The sequence below is a fragment of the Clupea harengus genome, chromosome 12 (genome assembly GCF_900700415.2).
Source record: "Clupea harengus chromosome 12, Ch_v2.0.2, whole genome shotgun sequence".
NCBI lineage: Eukaryota > Metazoa > Chordata > Actinopteri > Clupeiformes > Clupeidae > Clupea > Clupea harengus.
Window position 1 is genome coordinate 11,967,634 of NC_045163.1, and position 14,166 is coordinate 11,981,799.

The window sequence follows — 14,166 nt, forward strand, 5'->3', positions numbered from 1 at the left end:
TCGTATCAAACACAATTCTTTATTTTAGTCCCGATAATTCCACACCACGGCTGAGAGAACCAAGATACACTCAAAGCTGTACATCACAACAATGCAGTCTTAAACACAATCAATACAGCCATGGTCAAACACCAGACCAGAGCCTCACCTTAGAAAACTCTAGCCACTGACAGGAATAGAGTTAAAGAAACTTATTTTTATTTTCTCAACACACACACACACATAACTGGTTAATCAATGAACGCACTGGTTAATGTGGACAGATCAGGAGCTACTGAATATCTGAAGCAAAACGAATTTGAAATACATCATTTGTCTCTATTAAATATTAAATCTCGCTTTCCATTCTGGATGTCTTATTTGCCTATACTAATTGATTAACATGAACCAACCATGAACTTTGGCATTACCAGTTTTCAAGTAATATGAAAGTATTGTTATTAATCATTTATTGATGTTCACTACAACATTATTACAGATGCTTCCAAATTACTTTATAAATGTTATGTATAACAATAAAGTGATTAGTGGTGCAGTCTCTCAAGTCTCCCAATTACTAATTCAAGGTTTTCCTGTGGAGATATACTGGATGTCATTTTGTCACTTATTCCAATTGTTGCTATATTATTTGATTTATTTGTTAATTGTATTGCCATTGGTCAGATTGTTCCATTTTGCTATTTGTTCCATTTACTATTTAAAACTATGTGGTTTATTTGCATGTATCCATTGCTGGTTGCCATTCTGTTCTTAGTCTTTTTCAATTATATTACTCATATAGGGCCTCACTGTTCTTGTGTATCTGTGTTCTTGTGTCTCTGTGTTCTTGTGTCTCTGTGTTGTTGTGTCTCTGTGTTCTTGTGTATCTGTGTTGTTGTGTCTCTGTGTTCTTGTGTATCTGTGTTCTTGTGTATCTGTGTTGTTGTGTCTCTGTGTTCTTGTGTATCTGTGTTGTTGTGTCTCTGTGTTCTTGTGTATCTGTGTTCTTGTGTCTCTGTGTTCTTGTGTCTCTGTGTTCTTGTGTCTCCGTGTTCTTGTGTCTCTGTGTTCTTGTGTCTCCGTGTTCTTGTGTCTCTGTGTTCTTGTGTATCTGTGTTGTTGTGTATCTGTGTTCTTGTGTCTCTGTGTTCTTGTGTCTCTGTGTTGTTGTGTATCTGTGTTCTTGTGTCTACTCATAGACATGCTGCTTATTGACACCTCTGTCATCTCATGCCAACAAAGCCTACATGGAAATACCTTATGTCCTCAACTTTGTTGTGTCTCATCCTTGTCAATGTTACACACTTTATGCCTTATGGACTGTCAAAACACCACAAGCTATCTAGTGCTCTTAGATCCCACACACAGACATACACCCTCAAAGCACCACAAACTATCTAGTGCTCCCAGTACCCACACACAGACATTCACCCGCAAAACACCACAAACAATCTAGTCCCCTCAGATCCCACATACAAGCATACACCCTCAAAACATGCGAACACACCCACATAAATATCTGCTTTCGCTCTCCACCCCACCAAACATGAGAGAGAAGTAACAGCGTCAACATTACTGTCTGCCACTCTTTGTTAATTAAAGTTTTCCAGACTGCCTGACCTTGTTTCTAGGCTCAGGGGTCTTAAATGATTCACTAATTAGTGAAAACCCTCACATGTGATAAATGTGGGATTAAAATAGCGCCAGCCCCTGATGTGTGGACCAAAGCGCTAAAATACTAAAGCGTATTTTCCTGCACTTTTTAATATACAATTTTAAAAATAATGAATGGAAATTATGTGTCTTCAAATTAATTAATAATTAATTAAGTAACTCAGAAGTTCAGAAGCAGCTGTGTGTGTATTTCTATCACATATACATATTTTAATGAACGAAGTGACTATTCTGACATCAATAACTCCGTAGCAATAAGATTAGTTAGTCCATTAAAAGTCCACTCCCCCTCATGCTGTGGTTAGCAATGATGCCTTCCAAGCAGCTGAGGCTCGATTCCAGGCCAGAGCAGGTTGCCTTTGTATAGGCACCTAGTACCGATTTTAATTAATTGATTGATTATGGTCAATAACTGTCTTCAATTTACAATGTCACAAAGTTACTGACTAAACATGCAGCCTACAATGACGAAGCTGCTTAATGGAGGTGCACTGACAATAGGACACAATTAATGAATACAGCCATTTTTCTTCAGATTAGCAGCAGCTGCCTCTACTTTGATGAACTTGCTCATGTTTCTGAAAGAGAAGTCGAAGGCTGAGAGTGTGTTAATACTGGGTTTATTTATAACCACCTTTAGTTGGGGGAACATGGCCAACTGTCTTACATTAAAATGAAGCCACAATAGCAGTGGTGTGCAGTGTGGTGATTACAGCCTGCACAGTCACAGGGACATATACTGCTAGTGACAGGAGCTGCTGAGGGAGGAGAGGGGGAGAGATAAAGAGGGAGGACAGGAGGAAGGTGAGAGGCAGACATAGAGAGGGAGGTAAAGATGAGGTATAGAGAGAGAGGTAAGGAAGAGGTACAGAGAGGGAGGTATAGAGAGGCAGATTTAGAGAGGGAGGTACAGAGAGGGAGGTAAGGAGGAGGTATAGAGAGGGAGGTGTGAAGGAGGGGTAGGCACAGAGGCAGAGAGAGACATGGAGGTTAGATGGAGTGGGAGCTGAGAGGGAAAGATAAGGCCCCTTTCCACCGCAGGTACTTGAGGGCCGATTTAGGCAAACCACTCCTTTGTGCGTTTGGACTGCAGGAACCGGCCCTGTAGGACCTCTTCCAGTGCTGTTTTCAAGGGAAGGTACTTCTGTGCGGCCCAGAAACTGCAGGGTGGGGAGATGATTGATGCTAACTGGTTACATGCGATGCTGGAGAAACTGACATCGCGATCAAAGAGCAAAATGATTAGGCTACATCAACTTGTATGTCCGGTAGTTCCTGCACTGCGGTGGAAATGCTAAAGACAAATGGGTCTGAGCAGTGGGCCGTTCCTGTAAATGTTCGAGCCACGTGGAAATCCCACGAGTCCCTGCAGTGGAAAGGCACCTAAAGACAGGGAGGTTAGAGGGAGAGAGAAAGACAGGGAGGAGAGGGAGAGAGATAGACAGGGAGGAGAGGGAGAGAGATTGACAGGGAGGGAGTTTAGAGACAGAGAGAGGGAGAGATAGGGATCCTCCTCTGCTCAGATGGGACCCAATCCATCACGGTGTTCCTGGCCAGTGGACAGGCAGGCTGGATGTCCCTGTGGCCCATGTCCACTCAGCCCGACCATGTCCTGCAGCTGTGACCTCACCACTCCTTTCAAGGGCTTTTGTTCCTCCAACCAGGCTTTCATCCGTGTGCTCTTTCATTCATGTATTTTCCTCTATTCTCTCTCTATCGCGCTCTCTTTGAGTGTGTCTTTGCGTGCAATGTACGCTGGGGTGTGTGTGTGTGTGTTTTTATTGAGTGTGTCTTTGTGTGTAATGTGGGCTGGGGAGTGTGTTTCTATTGGCGGCCCCTTTGGAGAGCTCTTGGCCCGATTGCTGGTTGTGCCGGTAAAGACCTTGCTCGTCTCCCAGGGCCTCTTCTCTTATCACCTCCGCTCCGCTGCAACAATCGCTCTCATTAGCATTGATTTCCCACAGACACGACCGGAAAAACGACCGAAAAACGCCTCTCTGCCAGATATCGCTACTCATCTGTCTGCTCTACTTCACACTCGTTTCTCCACTTTCTCTCTCTCTCTCTCTATCTCTGGGTTCTATTCAATCTCTCTCTTTTCCACAGTCATTTCTTCTCAAATACAAATTCAAAGTGTATAACTCTCCTCTCCATCTCTCTCACTCACTCTGTGCATCTCTTCTCTCTCTCACTGCCCCCGCTCCTCTCTCTCTCTTTTTCACTGCCCCCCTCCTCTCTCTCTCTCTCACTGCCCCCGCTTCCTCTCTCTCTCTTTTTCACCGACCCCCCACCCTCTCACTCTTTTTCACCGACCCCCCACCCTCTCACTGCCCACCTTCCTCTCTCTCTCACTTCTCACCTTCCTCTCTCTCTCTCTCTCACTCTCTCTCTTTCTCTCTCTCTCTTTCTCACTGTCCCCCTTTGCTCTCTCTCTCTTTCTCACTGCCCCCCTTTCCTCTCTCTCTTTTTGTCACTTTTGTTCTCTCTGCCATGAACACACCAATCACTCACCTCTTCCTCCCTCCGTCTGACCTCTCTCTCTTTCTTTCTTTCCTTCTCAAATATAAATACATTAAGCGGTAGAGCCCTCCTCTCTCACACTCCTTCTCTTTCTCTCTATCTCTGCATTTCTCTCTCCTCATCCTCTCTCTCTCTCTCTCTGCGTCTCTTGTTAGCAGCATTAGGGCACAGCAGTTTTAATTGCAGACTGTTGTAAAGGTTATCAGTAACCTGGCAGGGGCACCTCTGAATAATAAATGAGAGGTGGAGAGGCCACTTTGGGGACAATTAATGTCTGCCCTGTGTTTGCCTTCAGCTCCAAGAGATTCTATGAATGAGTGAGGGGGAGAGGAAATAAGAGGATGAGGGAGGGGGAGAGATGAAGAGTGAGAGAGAGAAGTGAAAGAATGAGGAAGGAAAGAGGGGGTTTAAAAGAACGAGGGAGCGAGAATCAGATGGAGAGAATTAATTGAGCTCAGAGACAGAAAGAGCAGTGGAGAGAATCAGGAAGTTCACTTCAAGCAGAGAGATGCAGTTTGTCCGGCCTGTCTGTGCCCTGGGGCTGTAAATCCTACATTACCCATACTGCCTTGCTCATTGCAGTCACGTTCTTCCATGCTGAGCGCTCGTGTGAAGCCCGGTGAGGCCCATGACTCACCTAAAGCTCAACCGCAGCTCCTCCGGCTCAGCTGGAGCTCATGTAGGCCTAATAAACAACAACAACAACAACAACAACAAAGACAACAAAGAAGCCAATAAGCAGAAACACTGGTGTAATGGCTTCAGTTGCCACAGAGTTAGTGCTACCTATATGAGCATGTAATCCCCCCCCCCCCCACACACACACACAAATGCCTATTTGAGCTTCAAATAGTGAACATCAGATATTAAGTGTCTGTGTGTGTGTGTGTGTGTGTGTACAACTTGCTTAAAAGAAAAGACAACAGTATCAGTGTATTGATAAATTTAATTTTTTTTCTTTTTTACAGTAATATATTTTTAGTTTAGAGTGATGTATGCTTGTAAGTCTAATCCTTCTTAAATTACTGACATGCATGGCCCCCCAAGTGGAGCAGGTGTCCATCAGATGCTTTAGCGCTCTCTCCAGCTCCTATGCTAACATGCTGTTGGGCTCCCATCCAGGAGGCTACGGAGAGCAGGTGGAAGAGTTTATCTGATGGAAGTAGAGCCTTGCCCCAAAGCTGTGTGTAGAAATCGTTCTCACTCACTCACTCACCCACACCTCTGCAGTGTGTGTGTATTCAAAAGTGTGTATGTGGGGGTGTTTCTATAGGGGTGGGGGTTGCATATGTGACCATAGATTAGTGTAGATTTGAATGAAAGTGTGTGTGTGTGCATGCATGTGTGTGTATGTTTACATATGTGAGCATACATTAGTGTAGATTTGAATTTGTGTTCACGTGTGTGTGTGTGTGTGTGTGTGTGTGTGTGTGTGTGTGTGTGTGTGTGTGTGTGTGTGTGTGTGTGTGTGTGTGTGTGTGTGTGTGTGTGTAGATGACTACTACAGGTTCAAATGGCTGCAGCTCTTGCGCAGTGAGTCACTGCTGTGTTGATGACGGTGACTAGAGGTTAGATGAAGAGCCTCCTCCAGTTCTACTTGAAATGATTTCATCTTCCGCAATGCCCAGATGTTTCATTATCCTACCGCTGAGGTAGCAGACAAGAGGGACTACCTATCTCTCACTCCTTCTCTCTCTCTCTCTCTCTCTCTCTCTCCTTCTTTGCCTTCTCTTACACTTCGTTCTTCTTCTCATTAGCCACTGCCTCCCTCTCTCCCTCTCCCACATCTCATTTACCTGTGTGACCACCCCCCTCCTCATCTGCCCACATCTCAGGTAGCCAGTGACCGTGTCACAGATCTGGTCCGGCTGGTCTCGGTGCAGGTGTGCCAGAACTGGACCACTTCAGTGACCGAAAAAGCACGCTGCAGGTTCCTCTTTTTTCTCTCTCGGAGTCTCCTTCTCTCCCTCTCTTTTTCTCTCTAAGTCTATCCATGTCTTCTTCAATCTTTCTCTCTCTAAGTCTATCCATGTCTTTCTCAATTTCCTTCTCTCTCTAAGTCGGTCCATGTATTTCTCAATCTCTCTCTCTAAGTTTATCTATATCTTTCTCAATCTCATTCTCTCTCTAAGTCTATCCATGTATTTCTGCCTCTCTTTCTCTCCCTTTTTTTATTTCACACTCCTTTCTTCCCTTGCCCTTCTATTTTATCTTGTCGCCTGAAGGCAATCAATAACTCAACAGACTGAGAATCTCCTTGGCCACAGACTGTCAGAGCTTGTGCTTCATTTTGCTCCCCCCCCCCCCCCCCCCCCCCCACTGCTACTGTTATGGTTCTGCCCGTACATATGGCAGCCCACAGAGCGAGGCCATTCCATTAGAATAGACAATGGATTGCACAAGTACAACGAAATTGAGGTAGCAGCTCTCAGACACAAAAACAATAAAAATATAGATTGAACATATATATATACATATTTACACTATAAAAACACAAGACATATAACACAACAGAGAGACAAATACAGGTCAGTTTTGTGCATTGTTAAGTGCTATGATGGCTCTGGGATAGAAGCTGTTTCTCAGCCTGTCTGTTTTTGCTATGATGGTCCTAAAGCGTCTCCCTGAGGGCAACAGTTCAAATAGGTACAATTACAAGGTATAATTACACAGCAGAGGGGTGTGAGAGGCATGGCAATGAGTGACTCCAGATATTTCTCATTGTGGTGGGTCCAGCCTCAGGACCTGGACACTGATAAACCATAGCAGGGTTCACATCGAAGTGCACAGCTTCTGGATCTGTCTGTCTGTCTATCTATTTATCTATCTATCTGTCTGTGTATCTGCATAACTATCTCTATCTATTTATCATTTATCTGTCTGTCTGTCTGTCTATCTATCTATAGTTTATCTATCCATCTATCTATAACTCTTATCTCTCTTTTTCTCTCTCTCTCTCAGGTTACTGTGCGTCTCTGCAGTAATTGTGTGTCTTCCAGGAGTATGAGGATGTTATCTCAGATCAGATCTGGGATCCAGCCTGTGTTAGGAAGTGTCTGAGGGGAATCACGCAGGCATCAGGGGTATCAGGGTATGAGGCGTATCAGGGGGAATTACGTTGGCATCCTGGGGATCCAGCCTCTGTGTCAGGCGGTGTCTGAGGGGTATCAGGGGGAATCACGCAGGCATCCTGGTGATCCAGCCCCTGTGTTATGAAGTGTCTGAGGAGTATCAGGGGGTTTGTGAGTAATCATGCGGACATCCTGGGTGGTTGTGGAGGCTTCGAGAAGAGCCTGGAACAGACCTATATGATGCCAGATGTTGAGGTGTGTGCGGTGCAGCCATGTGAGTCACTGTTCTGGGGGTTTGGTGCTTGACAGGAGGGAGGAACTCTTGCGTTGCGAAGCTCATCTCTTGTGTTCTGCGAAGATTTTGCAGAGCAGAGTTGAATCATGGTAGATTTCCCCCCTGCCAATTTGTGTCTTGTTTTTGGCTCAGAGGTTTCAGTGTGGCAAGACGCAGAGGAGTGTGTGTGTTTGTGCGTGAGTGTGTGTCTGTGTGTGTGTTCCGGAATGCTGTGTCCAGGGAATGCCATGCTTATCCTGCCAATGTGATGATGAATTACTCCGGATGAGCCTGCCTCCTGTCTGTTCCCTGTTACGCTGCAGAGTGTGTGTGTGTGTGTGTGTGTGTGTGTGTGTGAGAGAGAGTGTGTATGTGTGTGTGTGTGTGTGTGTGTGTGTGTGTGTGTGTGTGAGAGAGTGTGTGTGTGTGTGTGTGTGTGTGTGTGTGTGAGTGTGTGTGTGTGTGTGTGTGTGAGAGAGAGTGTGTATGTGTGTGTGTGTGTGTGTGTGTGTGTGAGTGTGTGTGTGAGAGAGACATAATGTGTGTGTGTGTGTGTGTGTGTGTGTGTGTGTGTGTGTTGGCGCTCAGGTGTGTAGGATGTTCCATGACCATTACCAAAGCACAGAGAGAAAATGAGGGAGAGAGGAATGACAGGAAGCGAGAGAGCGAGGAGAGAGGAGAAACAGGCGTGCACTTGCTGGGTGTGCAGTTTTTCTCCACCCCCTCTCTCTTTTTGTCCTCTCTTCTCATCTATTCTCCTCTTTTCCTCTCTCACACACACACACTCTCTCTCACACACACTCTTTCTGACACACACACTCCCTCTCTCACACACACACTCCCACTCTCTCACACAAACTCCCCCTCTCTCTCACACACACTCTCTCTCAGTAAAAGTGATATTTAGAAAATACAAATTCACACATGCACAGCTATAAGCACAAACTCACTTCATGTCTTTGAGCGCAAACTCACCTCTCTGTCTCACACATTGTGTCACACTCTCTCGTCCTCTCTCCCCTTCTTTATGTCTCTCCTTCTTTCTTCCTATCTCTCATTGCCCTTCTCTCTGTTCGTATTTTTAGATGGCCTCATTGCTTGTGTGTGTGACTCTTTAAAGTATTTACCATTTCAAGGGGTGGAGGGGGGGGGGGAGGAAAAGAGAAATGCTTTATGAAACAGAAACAGAAGAACGAGTGTATTTCTCCTCCCTTCCCTCTCATCACCCTCTTCTCACAACACTGCTAAGAGTCAAGAGTACCCCCCAACAGCAACGAAACACACACACACACACGTACACAGCCCCACCCACCCAACACTCAGCGTCACAGAACACACAGATCAAAGGCCTCCCTCTCTTAACTCCTTCTCTCTCTCTCTCTCTCTCATCCTCTTCCCTTCCCTCTATTTCGGGTTGTGCTTGCACGCTTGCTTTTATGTTGCGGAAGCTTGGCTTAAGTGCCAGAGACTGGGCTTTGTGGGAGTTCTTCTGATGACGCCGGGGGGACTTTGGCTTCAGAAATTGGTTTGTTCAGGTGCCTCTGTCCCTTGGTAAACCCCCTGCGGAGAGCTGTGTATGTGTGTGTGTGTGTGTGTGTGTGTGTATGTAAGGTGTGTGTGTGTAGGGGGTCTGGGTCTAGGAAGTGAGTTTGTGTGTCTAGGATGTGTGTGTGTATATATGTTTGTGGTGTGTGTGTGTGTGTGTGTGTGTGTGTGTGTGTGTGTGTGTGTGTGTGTGTGTGTGTGTGTGTGTGTGTGTGTGTTTGTGTGTGTGTGTGTGTGTGTGTGTGTGTGTGTGTGTGTGTGTGTGTGTGTGTGTGTGTGTGTGTGTGTGTATGTATGTGTGTGTTTGTGTGTGTGTCTGGGGTCTGTGTGTGATGCACTAATAGACCGCATGAGGGAGGGGTCTTACAACCCCCTACTGGTGAAGTTTTCAAAAGGCAGCTGAGATAGAGAGTTCAAGCAGTGTGGTCTCGTCTCATATGGGTTGACTCTCTGGACGGAGGGAGTTTTTGTTGGGGGGGGGGGGGGGGATTTTTGTTGTGTAGTCAAGAGTTGTCCTCTGGATGCATAGTATATACACCGAGAAGTATGAGAGAGAGAGAGAGAGAGAGAGAGAGAGAGAGAGAGAGAGAGAGAGAGAGAGAGAGAGAGAGCAGAGCCGAAAGTCCACATTGCCATCTAGTGGCATCATAATGTTATTAATATAACCAGGTGCTGGGTACATGACAAGAGTTCTCTTTTGTAAATCTAACATAACTAAATGAATATAATACTCCAATAATTAAATGTTAGAGTCATAACCAACACTCTCACTGTCATTCGCGCACACACACACACACACACAAGACATGTGAGCTTCGCAATGCGAGAGTTCCTCTCATGTGTCAACCACCAAACACCTAGAACAGTGACTCACACACGCCTCAACATCTAGATAACATCTGGACATCTAGATAGATATCCCCATACCATAGGCAGAGAGACAACTACTGTAAATGGGGTGAAGCACAGTAACCTGACAGAGAGGTAAATAGAGAGAGAAATGAACAGAGAGAGAGGGAGAAAGAGAGAGTGAGAAAGAGAGAGAGACGGAGAAGGAGAGAGAGGTAGAAAGAGAGAGAGAGTGAGAAAGAGAGAGAGAGGGAGAAAGAGAGCGAGAGAGGGAGAAAAAGCACAAAATCTTTCCTATGCTAGTTTATCTTATGGCAAAAGACAACACAGTGGCCTGCGGCAAGGATATTATCTTGCTTAGTGGCAGAACTCTTGCAGCACAAACAGAAGGTTTACAAGCTGCCTCAGTCCAATGAATCTTTAATGAAGTCCTGCAGTGCACTAATAATATGGCTATTAATTAATTGGCAGATTAGATAACAATGAAAGCTATAGCTTATATGACACTGTTTGTGCGTGTGAAAATGTGTGTGTGTGTGTGTGTGTGTGCGTGTGTGTGTTTGCCTGTGTCACACACAAAATAATAACAAATTGTCAAACTAGCAGAGTACTTCTAGGCCATTATAGTTATTTACATCACTGCTGTTTGTCATAAAGTGAACTTCAGTTTCTTTCAGGAAATGGTGAAAGTTGCTCAAAGTCGGATTAGGTGGCTGTGGTCACAAGGGAAAGGCAAAGCCTTCAGATGCGATTCTATTTTGAAGGACATTTCTTTCTACAGTAATATCACTCCCAAACACATCATTTTCACTCTGACGTAAACCTAGAAATATATGCATGTTTGTGACAGATGTTCTTATTAATACAGGCTCCAGTAAAGTAAAGCTTTGTTACTAATACCAGTGGAACTCTAACGTTGACCCTCTGCATTTACAGAGCTGCCGTAACGCTGAAATGACACTTTCATCACGTACACGCTTTTCTCAAATGTGCAATTATGGAAACATCTCACTACCAGAGGGATGAGGGAAACATGTTCATGTCATCTGTGAGTTTTGTGAACAAAACACTAGGTGTCTTAGTGCTGTCCATAGAAGGAACAGAAACCACACACTCCGGCTGAGTGTGTCAGTGTGTATCAGTGTGTCAGGCTGAGTGTGTGAGGGGATGAAACCCTCGGTGGGAAAGCAGTCTTGCAAGACTACACTTGAAGACCTTTCTAACCCTGACATCCCCTGTGATGTAAATGTCAAATAATGACCACATTTGCTCTCTGTATAGTATTGGTTTATCAATGGATAGTGACCAGTTTATAGACCCACGGAGTGTTTGTCCAGTGTCTACATACATGTCTACTCTGATGTAATTTCCTGATGTAACATCCTTACCGTTGTATAACAATGATAACACATTCCTCTACTTTTGAATTTACTAATGGGTGGAATGCAGTGGTGGAATGTAACGAAGTATTTTTACTTCGTTACTTTACTTAAGTACATTTTTACGTATCTGTACTTTACTTAAGTAAAAATAATAGTGCATACTTTTTACTTTTACTCCATTACATTTTTTAGCTATTATCTATACTTTTACTCCGCTACATTTCTACAATATGTGCTGTTACTCGTTACATTTTATGAACATAGTTTCGCCAAAATGTTTCCTACACAAAACTATGGATTGCGTTGCTGTTTTGGAAGTTTAAACCAATCAGGTGGCTCTATCAACTCCAATGATATCAGAGTGCGCGTTTGGCAGCAGCACTAGCGGTAGCTTTGCCTGTTATAGTTGAACATTCAGCCTGACTTCTGCCTATTCAACATGGATCCAGAGTCGGCCTGAACTGAGCCCTCTGATATGAGCCACCCGTGGCCCTATTTAAAAGATATGTTCGAGTTCAAAGGCCCCAAGAATGACTCCTGGAGGTTTCAATGCGTTTCCTGTCTCCCTCAAAAAAGGAGTTGCTAGCCTTCAATAATTCGCCCTCAAATTTAAAGTAGCATATCGAGGTAAGCAGAGTGATTGCTATGCTAAGTTAATGTCCCTGACTTTTGAATATTGATATATGTATTTAATTCGTTTACTGACATGATATTATAATGTTATCTAGCGTAATGCATGTTGACATACAGCAATAGCATAAAAAAAACATGATTGGACCTTCATTATATATTAAACGTAGTGGTAAGATAAAGCTGGTAGGTTAGCTATGTCAAGCTAGCGTGCCTTGTTCTGTCCAGTTTTACAATAACATTTGTTTTTTTTTATGTTCCATGTTTCCCTTTTTTACACGTTTACAATTAAATACAATATTTAAAGATATCACATGGTGTCTTTATTGGTTTGGCTTAATGGTATTAACTTTGCAAATAATCCCTGGTAGATAACTTGTCATCCGCAGAATTGTAAGATATAGTGTGAACAGTAGGCTATTACAGATGGTAGGCACAATAAGTACACCAACCTTTCCAATTAACAAATGTTGTTGCTAGGGATGCACCGATACCAGTATCGGTATCGGTGCCGATACTTCGTTAAAATACTCGTACTCGTACTTGAATTGCCGATACCAAGCACCGATACCACTCATCTGTATTTCACTGCATCAAACTGGCCGGGCTATGCTGACACAAAATGTGATTTATTGTCCTACCTGTCCTACCACTCTCTGCCAGACTAGTAAGTAGCTTATTTGCCGTCTTGTGTTGCATTTGCTTGATGTTTGACTGTGTTAGGAAAGTTTGTCATAGTGTCAAAGTATTTCAGTATACAGGTTTCGCTAAATTTAGCTGCTAGCATCTCGTTAGCGATTAGCAATTCCGTTGTGCTGCCTTAACGGCGATTTGGGCTCATTTTAAGATAAATGCTGACGACAGGAGTAAGGCACAGTGTAATATCTGCACTGCTACGGTGTCGAGGGGCGGAAAGGAAAGTACTTTGTTTAACACAAGCAATTTGATTAAACATCTGAAGACGCACCATAGTGCTAAGTACACAGAGTTCACTGATGCTAGTGGCGCAAGACCGAAGCAACCAATCTTAACTGACGTCTTGCAAAAGAAAAAAACGTGCACGCACACACAGAGAGAGAGAGGTAGAGAGAAAGACTGTGCCACATAGGTTAAGTGATTGTTTGTGTACTTGAGCAGGAGATTCTTCTGATCCTTTTGTAACTGAAATGTGCTCTTGTGCTAATCCAGTAATAGTTCTGTTCACTTTTTGTTAAGCAGACTGTGTTGTTAACTATGCAGCAAATTGAACTGCCTTTATCTGGTTATATTTGCATTTTGTCTAATGTGATGATATTGTCTGTTTGAAGGCTTTTTTTGTGTGTTAAAACCAGAAAGCTCTGTTTATTTTTGGCTTGGGATAGCCTTCTGTTAATTTTGTACTATAGGCTTGACATAATCTGCAGAGGATAAAATAAAATCTGCCTCCAAATTAATTGCACTTTCATGGAGACCAAATCTAAGAAGTATCGGTATCGGTACTCGGTATCGGCAAGTACACAAATAAAAATACTCGTACTCGTATCGGTTTGTAAAAAAGTGGTATCGGTGCATCCCTAGTTGTTGCTTATAATTATTACTAGTAGTGACATCTGTAGAGGCATTTATTACCAGTAGCTATTTCTTTATCAAAATGGCACAGCCTAGACATTGAGAGACAACCCATTGCGTGAGTACTTTTACTTTTAATACTTAAAGTAAATTTAAAAGTAATTACTTTTTACTTTTACTTAAGTAGGATTGTTGATGTAGTACTTTTACTTTTATCTTCCTGGGTACTTGTACCTTTACTTAAGTACTAAACTTCAGTACTTCCTCCACCACTGGTGGAATGACATGTTGTTATGCCAACAGAAAAACAACAAAGTATAACAAATGTGTATGTGAGAAGGTGAAATCTTCCCCTTCTCACTGTGGCACGGAAAAGGGATGGTGCCCTTTAAGACTGACTCCCCCACCACAATGGCTGGGTCCGGACATGAGAAGCTAATTGGACTTATTAAGCCCAATGGGCTACCCTATTTAAAGGGCGCCTTATGTTCATGAGGACAGACTTTCTTACCACTTGAGATGGCCATGGGAGAACTTTGTGAACAGGCATAAGAGACTGTGAAAGGCGTTTGCATTGAAGAAACATTTACTTGCTGTGAGGGTAAGTGTAATGGTATCTAGCTGTGTGGATACTAACCTGTGCTTTGTTAATATGTTCCTTCTGAACCTGTGCTTTGAAGAAGTTCCTAGTGAA